This window comes from Papaver somniferum, chromosome 2, assembly GCF_003573695.1.
Source record: "Papaver somniferum cultivar HN1 chromosome 2, ASM357369v1, whole genome shotgun sequence".
Taxonomy (NCBI): Eukaryota; Viridiplantae; Streptophyta; class Magnoliopsida; order Ranunculales; family Papaveraceae; genus Papaver; species Papaver somniferum.
The window spans coordinates 8,804,517-8,815,134 of record NC_039359.1 but is presented as its reverse complement, the minus strand read 5'-3'; positions in this window follow the sequence as shown (position 1 = coordinate 8,815,134).

Below are 10,618 nucleotides of genomic sequence, written 5' to 3'. Positions count from 1 at the left end.
CGTGTAAACCTTTTGGGAAAATAAACTTTAAACTATCTTTTTTTTTTTGGGATTTTAATAAAGTGCCACACTTCCAATATGCAGTTTCTGAAAATGCCACCGTTTTTTTCAGAGTTTATTAAATGCCATACTCTTGACTTTTTTCATCCCGTTTTTTTGAGATAACGGTTAACGGCTGTTAATCTCTGTTAGTGCATACGTGGCATTAAATAATCCGTACAAAATTACATAGAAGCCCCTGAATCAGTTAACAAGGATTGAGTTAATCAGTTCACTGGGATTGAGTTAACCGGCTATAGAGTAGTGAGTTAACTCGCGACTCGGTGCACGTGAGAAAAACGTGCAAGATTTGATAACGGTCGGAATACACGTGGGATCAATCTAAGAGAAAAAATCGACGATCCATATTTTACCTGGATTTATAACGGTCTTATTCATCATCTTGAAGCTCTATATATACTAATGAAGATCCCAAACTCTTCATTAGTCAATTTCTTCAGAAGTTCAACACATAAAAATGAGCCAAAAGGTTATAAACTCTCCAGGTAGTGACAGTTACAGTAGTAGTAGCAAGAGCAGCAGCAACAACAAATTTAGACAGCAAACTACCCCAGATCTATGTCCAACATGTGAACAAGGAAGTCATGAGTCTAAGGTTTGTCCCTTGATGTACTCTAGATGCAAACATATACCTTGTAATGGTATAAGACAACTACTAAGATCCATCACAAGAGAAACAGATGGAGAAATGTTCTTGAAGTGTTCAAATCCTACCTGCACCTACTTTGAATGGTTTGATTCTGCCAATCATCCACTCAAATCCAAGAATATCAAGTTACCCAAAGAGAATTGTTGTTGTGCTTGTGGAGAAGAGACCCACTGTTACAAAGAATTCCCACTGCATAAGACCGTATACTGATAATTATGTTTTACAGCCATACTCTTCCCTAAACCTACATCTCACTCTTAATCTTGTTTTGTCACTCTTATAGACCGTATACTGATAATTATGTTTTACACAGTAACCCCTAAGATGTTTCTTATAAGCACTCTTGTTATTAAAAGCATACTTTACCTCCATCTTAGTAGGATCAACAGGAGTCACCTCTTCTTCTACAGGGAATAATGGTTCTTCTTCTTCATCACTGTGCATATTGAAGATTTCTTTCCACTTCTGGTAATCAAGCTTTGGTTTGGAATATTTATCATCATTTACTTCAGGACCATCATTATCCTTATCATTATTCTTGTCATCATTAGAAACTGCAATCAACATCAAAGTGTTAGTACATGTAAAAAATAAACAAAAAATTATAAACACTAATGGGTCCATACCTTCTTCATTGTCTTCTTCACTACTGCTTGAATCACTGCTTTCATCTCCAACTTTGTATGTCTTGACAATATCTTCATAATCAATATCATTCTCTTCATCACTGTCAAAGATTGGTGGAGCATTTGGGTCTTCAATGGGGTGACATTCATCTACAGTAGTGTTCTCTAGCACCACATTGTCCTCATCATCACCATCACTATTGTCCCCTGCATCAGTCTTATCCCATGTATCAGTCTTATCCCCTGCATCAGCCTTATCCCCTGCATCAGTCTTATCCCATGCATCAGTGTTATCCCCTGCAGCAGTATTGTTTACTTCATCAACCCAGTAATCATGATTAAAGTTATCAACTGGTGTACTGCTAGAACCAACAACAGTGGCTTGACTTTGGCAAGAAAAACCCTGAGATTCCACTTCATTTAACAGATCCATGAACAAAAACTTCCTAGATGCTCCTCCATTTGAGTTTTCATTCTTTGATTGAGCATGCAACCTTGGTGATCTCCTTGTAGGTGATATCTTTACTGACTTTTCCTTTGAAACTGGCTTCTTAGCAATCCTCTTAGGTGCCTTCTTAGGAGTCTCATCGATTGTTACTACTGGTTGTTCCATTGCAGCCTTAATGAAGTCATTATCATTCCTAAATTCTGAATTCATTACACTCATTTGTAAACATATGAAGCCTTTATCATCAGGTACAGCATGCTCCCAAAACTTAAACAAGTCTTCATTTGTAACCAAATACTCAGGCAGACATGGGTCTATGGTCCAATATAAATTTGGAATTTCTGTTTCATCAAGATGCAACTTAACACGCAACATCTGCTCAAATTCCTTAAGGTCAATTCTATCTCTATCCATGTGAGGGAATAGCAAATTAAGTTTACTATTCACAACAAACACACTGATATCTCTATATGGATAATATGTATGATCATTGTAAATGAACAAACAAAATAAAATTCATCAAATTCCGTACTACACACAGAAAACCCCTAAAATAAAATTCATCAATTCATCAAACACACGAAATTAGGGTTTTAAAAATTCCACACTTCACATAGAAAACTCCTAAAATAAAATTCATCAAACACACGAAATTAGGGTTTGAAATCGTACCATATCTGCTGCTTGTCCTTCCCGTTATTCTTCTTCATCTTCATCTCCCCAACCCTTTACTCAGACACTAAACCTAAGCAAAATCTTGCTGAAAACTGACCCAAACCCTAATTTCTTCCACTAGAGAACAGAGCGGACATAGAGCAAGAGAAAAAAAGTACAAGAAAGAGAAACAGAAACCTAAGAGAAAACCCTTAATTCAACTCAGAAAAACGAAATTAGGGTTTGCAATCATACCATATCTGCTGCTTGTCCTTCCCCTTCTTTTTCTGAATCTCAATCTTTACTAAAACCCTTTACTCAGACACTAAACCTATGCAAAATCCCGCTGAAAACTGACCCAAACCCTAATTTCTTCCACTAGAGAACAGAGCGGACAGAGAGAACGAGCAAACCCTAGAAGAAAAATGAAACGATACAAAGTTACAAACTGTTTTCAATCCCATGAAGGATAAAATAGTCATTTAGCCTGTGCTACGTGTAATAATCTCGTGCACGACATCTTGAGCCGTCCACATAAGACACGTGTAAGTAATCTGGACAAAGTCAAAAAAGTTTGACCAATCATGTGGGTCCAAGACGTTAGTGCTAACGGTTGTGGCATTAAATAAACTCTTCAAAAAACGGTGGCAGTTTCTTTAATCGGGATTTGCAAGTGTGGCAGTTTGTTAAAATTCCCTTTTTCTTTTACCAGCAGCAATTGAATACGTCTCTCACTCACTCTCTTTTTTCTTTCACAGGAAGAACGATTGACTACGTCTCCCTCTCATAGACGAACTCTTTCAGTGAATGTTAATTTCTTCTTCGTTATATGGATGTACTCGCTGATTTGGGTGTCTCAACAAGTGTTGCTCAGTTTGTATATAAATTAGGGTTTATTTCTTTCTCTTTTGAATCTAATCTTTAAATGATGTACCCTAATTCATACTGTTACTTTTGTAATGAAATTGATTTATCTATTGCTATCCTTTTTGTTTTAATTTCTTAAAATCTGCTAGAATTGTCTGGGATTCATGCACCCTATGGAAATTGAAAAGCTTCAGTGAGAATCCATGAAACAGTAAAGCAAAAATAGAAAGGCCAAAAGAAAAAGAAAAAAAATAAACGAGATTTCGGCCGATTTTCAGCCGAGATTTCACGATTCCGGCGAATTTACCGGTGAAAACTCGTCTTGCCGAAAATGTCTATATCGGCTCCTCTATAGCCGAAACCGGAAAAATCGCCGAGATATCGGCCGGCAGGGCCGAAATCGACTACATAGGTTTATATTAAGCTAAATTAAGAACATTTTCAGTTGCTTCATGTTTATTATTTCCCAGTGAGTTCAGACTACGATAATGGTTTCCTCATTGTTCAATCTGTGTGTGCAGTTATTTATAGAAAAAACTGGTCACCCATAAGTAATATCAAAAACCCTAAACAACCCTTATTTAGTTAATTTTAATTTAATTTAATTAGATAAAAATTAAATTAATGAATTTTGTTGTATACTTGGTGAATTTTGGGACAAAGTTTTTGTGGGAAGAAAAACTGGCCGTAAAATAAACTTTTTTGGTTGGAAATAATCCAAACTTTGACGTAAAATCACTTCTACGGTTGGAAATAATCCAAACCTGGACGTAAAATCACTTCTACGGTTGGAAATAATCCAAACCTGGACGTAAAATCACTTCTACGGTTGGAATTAAAAGAAAACTAGACATAAAATTAGATTCCACGGTTGGAATTAAAAAGAATCTGGACGTAAAATGAGCTTCTACGGTTGTAACTAATTCAAACCTGGACGTAAAACTACATGCAAATAAAATTCTACGGTTGAAATTAATCCAAAACTGGACGTAAAATCACTTCTACGGTTGGAAATAATTCAAACCTGGACGTAAAATCGGATTTTACGGTTGGAATTAAAAGAAAACTGGACGTAAAATCGGATTCTACGGTTGGAATTAAAAGAAACCTGGACGTAAAATGAGCTTCTACGGTTGGAACTAATCCAAACCTGGACGTAAAACTACAATTCTACAGTTGGAATTAATCCAAACCTAGACGTAAAATCACTTCTACAGTTTTTAAGTTTTTATTTTAGTTAAAGGGTAATCTAGACATTTTATATATGTGTTAGGATATCCCATAACCATTTTTTAGGACATTAAGAATCCAAATGAAACCCCTCTATTAAAGTGTGACAGTCGTATTTTAGCTTTTGAGTCCATAAAACTGGACACTAATAGCAGAGAATCTTCAAAGTGTCTGGTGCCGTGCCGGCCTATTATCAACTTTTACTTTGGAAAGTCAATTGATCATGCAGTGGGTCAGGCATTGTCTTATTGATGCCAAAGTTCATCTGAAGGCCCAAGAAGTGATTAAAATTGTCCCATAGGAAGGTTGTTTAAATGTTGTCCAGAGTGTTGGAGTTTTATGGGACAACTAGGGTTGTGCATAAAATTCGGAACCGCGGATTTTCCATAACCATCTGTAAAATTGCGGGTGAAAATCAATCCACAAAAATTTATGGATCGGACATGGGTGAGTTTTCAAATCCGCAAGGTTTAACAGTTTGGTTGCGGTTGGTTTTGTAAATCCGCGGATTCACCCGCACCGTAGGGTAATAAGAGAACTAAATAAAATTACTAAGGATAAAGCCCAGTTAAACTGAACTGCATCAGACATTCTCAGAGTACTCACCAAATTTTGGAAACTGCACCCAAAGGGATTCCGCTAGAGAACCTTACATTGTTTCACACAATCTTTTGCTTGCATATACGCCTGCTGTCAAAATATACCGGTCTAAATACAAAGTAAGTATTCTCATATGACTTGATCAATGTGCTGAGCATATCACTTGGATAATGTTTTATAAGCTGATGCTTCTTTTTTTGTTGTAATGAAAATGAACAGAAAATACAAAAGGGAAGTATCGGTATATCCTTGCACTCGGACTGGTATATGCCATATTCATCCTCTAAATTGGATACTGATGCAACTCAGAGGGTTATCGACAACACACTAGGCCTGTACGTATGCCTTTTTCATCTTTTATCTTATTCGCCATTTGGGATATCGGTTTGATCCTCCATAACTGATAGTGAGTTTTCCATGTCACAGATTCTTGGACCCGATAATGTCCGGTGACTACCCTTCATCAGTCAAGCGAATTGTAGGAGATCGGTTGCCAGTATTTACAAAACAAGAATCTACTGAGATTGTAGGATCTTTTGACTTCATTGGGGTGAATCACTATGTTACAGTTTATGTCATGGACAATGCTACGGCACCTCTGTCAGGATTTTCTTAGGGAATCACTAACAACCACGGAATAACGGATCTTGAGATAGTATGATGAATAATAAGTAAACCAAGCACAAGCAACTATGAAAATACGAGAAAGATAAATTAACTCACAAGACACAAGATTTATAGTGGTTCGACCAATACATACAACGTCTATATATTGTCTACGTCCACTATGAGCCGCACCAACTCAAATCCACGATGAAGAAAAACGATTACAACGTCATGTGAATTTAAGCAAACCCTTGGTTACACCGCAATAATTACCCGAGACGATAACCTTGTCTCTTGTTCCTCACCAATATGCTCTCACAACGAAACCCTAGCTTTAGCCCTAAAAGCTATACAAGAAAATCTCTCACCGATGTCTTAATCGTTTTCTACACAATAAAATTCTACAAGGCCTAATTACCTATTTATATAGGTTACAAACTTGGCCACCAACTAGCCATTTTAGGAAACCCCTTTCCCAAAACAGTCACGACTAACTTAGGAAATAATTAGTCTTCAATTAACTAACAATCTCCCACTTTGAAGACTCATTTATTGTCTTCAATTCTCTTTTTCTTAAACTTTGGATTAACGGTGCTAAAACATCTTCATGCCAGTGCGGCTCCCCTCCCAGATCCTCATTCTGAGAGGCCAACTAAAGCCTTGCAGAGCTTTAGCTTGTCTGATGTAACTCCATTGGTAAACATATCCGCCAGATTCTTCGAACCAAGAATCTTCTCGAGCTTCAACTCTCCTTCTTCTAAGAGATCCCGAATGAAATGATAACGAATATCTATGTGCTTCATCCTAACATGATAGGCTGAGTTCTTGGCTAAATGTATAGCGCTTCGACTATCGCTAAACATAACACTATCTCGTTGTTCCCTTCCCAACTCATTTAATAAACCTCATAACCAGATCATCTCCTTGCTCACTTCTGTTACTGCTACGTACTCCGCTTTCGTAGTAGACAATGTCACCAACTTCTGTAAACGTGAGTTCCAACTCACTGCAGCTGATCCCATAGTATAAACATAACCGGTCGTACTTCCCCTTTTATCTACATCACCTGTGAAGTATGCATCCACATAACCTCTCAAGATAGAACCACCTTTTCCATAACACAATGGTACGTTTGTGTTACCTCTCAAATACCTGAGAATCCACTTCACAAATTTCCAATGTTGTTTTCCTGGGTTGCTTGCATATCTACCCATTACTCCCACTGCATGTGCAATATCCGATCTCGTGCACACCATAGCATACATTAGACTCCTAATCGCCGAAGAATATGGTACGTTAGCCATGTACTCCTTTTCTTCATTTGTATTCGCACACTGTATACTTGAAAGACGAATTTGACTTCCAAGTGGAGAACTAACTGGTTTAGCATTCTCCATATTGAACCTTTTCAACACTCGTTCAATATATTCAGCTTGACTAAGCATAAGTACACGCTTACCTCTGTCTCTTATGATCCTCATACCAAGAATCTACTTTGCTTCACCAAGATCTTTCATAGCAAACTCACTTGCTAATTGTTTCTTCAAATTCTCAACTTCTTGTAGAGATGTTCCGGCAACCAACATATCATCCACATACAGTAATAATATGACGTCGTCAGAACCACACCTTTTGAAGTAACAGCAATGATCTGCATTACACCGTAAGTAACCACCTCTATGCATGAAGTTATTAAACTTCTTGTACCACTGTCTCGGGGCTTGTTTTAAGCCATACAAACTCTTCTTTAGCTTGCACACCATCTCTTCCTTTCCTTTTACTATGAATCCTTCCGGCTGCTTCATGTAAATTTCTTCATCAAGGTCACCACGAAGAAAAGCTGTCTTTACATCCAACTGTTCAAGGTAGAGATCTTTAGAAGCCACTAGACTTAACACTACTCGAATAGTAGTCATCTTCACAACTGGAGAAAATATCTCGTTGTAATCAACACCAGGTTTTTGCTGGAAACCTTTCACAACCAACCTCGCCTTGTAGCGAATTTCTCCATTTTCTTCAGACTTCATCCGATAAACCCACTTGTTATGCAACGCCTTCTTACCTCTTGGTAATTTTACTAACACCCAAATGCCATTTTCCTCAAGTGAATTCATCTCATTTTCCATAGCAAGTTGCCACTTGCCTGAATCATCAGCCGCTAGTGCTTCTTTAATATCTTCAGGTTCACCTCCATCCGTAAGTAATAGATAATTCAGAGCATACCTTGGGTTTGGTTTCAGAGTTCTTGACGATCTTCGTACTTCTTGTGTAACTGTAGGAGTAACACCCACTGCAGCAGAAGTCGCTTCTTGTACTTCTCCGCCATCAGCAACATCGTGCTCTTCTTATACCACACTTTTTCCAGAAACATCATTAATATTGATATACAACTCCTTATCGACGTTGCTTGATCCGACATCTTCAACTTGTGTTTTATTCCTGTCCTTGTACAACCCATTCTCATTATAAGTGACTTCTCTACTTCTAATAACTTTGTGACCCTCGTAATACCAAAGTTTATACCCAAAAGCGCCATTTCCGTAACCAAGAAATATACACTTCTTTGCTTGAGCACCTATCTTACACCTCTCACCGGGACTAAGATGAACATAACCAACACAACCAAAAACTTTCAAATATGAAAGACTTACCTTTTTTCCGGTCCAAACCTCCTATGGTATCTTCATATCTAATGGACTACTAGGTGTCCTATTGATTAGATAAGCAGACGTCTCTGTTGCATGTGCCCAGAAGGTCTCGGGCAAACCAGACTGCAACCTCATGCATCTTGCACGTGCATTCAACGTCCAATTCATACGTTCTGCTACTCCATTCTCCTGTGGCGTCCCTGTAACTGTCCTCTCCAAACGAATTCCATTCGTAGCACATAACTGTAAGAATTCTGTTTTGTCATACTCATCACCGTTGTCTGACCTTAGACACTTCAAATTCAGACCAGTTTCGGTTTCAATCAAATCTTTCCACTTCTTAAACACTTCATACACCTCGAACTTATTCTTCATGAAGTAAAGCCACACCTTCCTTGAGTGATCATCAATAAAGGTGACATAATATTGGAACCCGCTGTAAGATGCAACATCAATTGGTCCCCATACATCAGTATGAACCAAATCAAGTTTCTCACTTCTCAAGGCTCTGCCGCCTCTACTGAAACTAACCCGTTTTTTCTTCTCACTCATGTGCCCTAATCTTCTATGCCATAAGTTAGTGTCTTCACCACTACTAGCCACTTCTAAAGTAGTTCCATCTGAAGTCCGGTATAGAGTACTGACTCTAACTCCACGACCTAATACCATAGATCCTTTCTTCACTTTCCAATTGTGTTTCGTAAGCACAACTTCACATCATCACAAACTTGGCCCACAGACACCAAGTTCTTCTTCAAATTTGGAACGTGTCGTACATCCTTCAATTTCCATGTCGAACCATTGACTTTCAAGATCACATCACCCAAACCAATGATGTCGCATGCTTCACCGTCACCTAAGAATACTTGGCCATAGTATCCTTATTTATAAGAGATCATAATACTCTTATCACCCGTTGCATGGAAAGAAGCTCCCGAGTCTATAGCCCTAGACTCATCTTGCTTGTCCTCAGAGAGTAGTTGAAAACCTTCCGTAATCACCTTCTTGTTATCAAAAAGGACCTTCACCGCTTCCGCAGCTGCAACTACGTTGGCCTATTCTTGATTACCTTTGTTTCCACCATTATTAGCACCTTTATTTTCCGGAAAATCGCGCTTGAAGTGTCCTACTTTCTTACACGCCCAACACTCAGCAACACCTCTAGTCCGGGATTTATATCTCCCCTTAGAATTTCCTTTAGACTTCCATCTATATTTGTTGTTGTTGCTCCTATTTGAACTCCTGCTTCTATCTTCTTCTTGCATATTTAAGGCCGAGCTTGAAGTACTAGAACCGTAACCTTGTTCTAATCTTCTCTCATCTTCAGCAATTAATCTTTGTTGCACATCATCAAGCTTCAACTTCTCGCTCCCTGCGGAATTGCTAATGGTTGTCCTTGCAGTCTCCCAACTCTTTGGTAATGACGACAACAACCGTAAAGCTTGAACTTCATCATCAAAAGTAATACTAACTTTTGAAAGTTGAGAAATAATTGATTTAAACTTCCCAAGATGTGCTGAAATCGCTTCTCCTTCTTGCATATTCAGATTAAATAGTTTTCACACAACATAATATTCCCCGGGGCTGATGACTTTTGATACAACTTTTCAAGTTTATCCATAAGATTCTTCGTACTAGTTTCCTCTGGTACGTTATTGTAGACTTCCTCCGTTAGACATCTACGAATCACGGCTACATACTTGCGATCTAGAATTGTCCATTCATCGTCTTTGCGTGCTTCCTTTTTCGCAACTCCACCCAATGGATCAGCAAGGTATTTCTCATATAGGTAATCTTCCATCCGAGACTTCCAAAACGCAAAGTTCTTCTCATTAAAAACTTTAACCCTAGCTACCGTACTTTCGTTATATCACCCATAACTCCCACTCCAATCGTACTACGATAAACCCTAAAGCTCTAACCCAAGCTCTGATACCAGTTGTCAGGATTTTCTTAGGGAATCACTGACAACCGCGGAATAACGGATCTTGATATATTATGATGAATAATAAGTAAACCAAGCACAAGCAACTATGAAAATACGAGAAAGATAAATAAACTCACAAGACACAAGATTTATAGTTGTTCGACCAATACATACAACGTCTATATATTGTCTACGTCCTTTGAGCCGCACCAACTCAAATCCACTATGAATAAAAACGATTACAATGTCGTGTGAATCCCAGCAAACCTTTGGTTACACCGCAATAATTACCCGAGACGATAA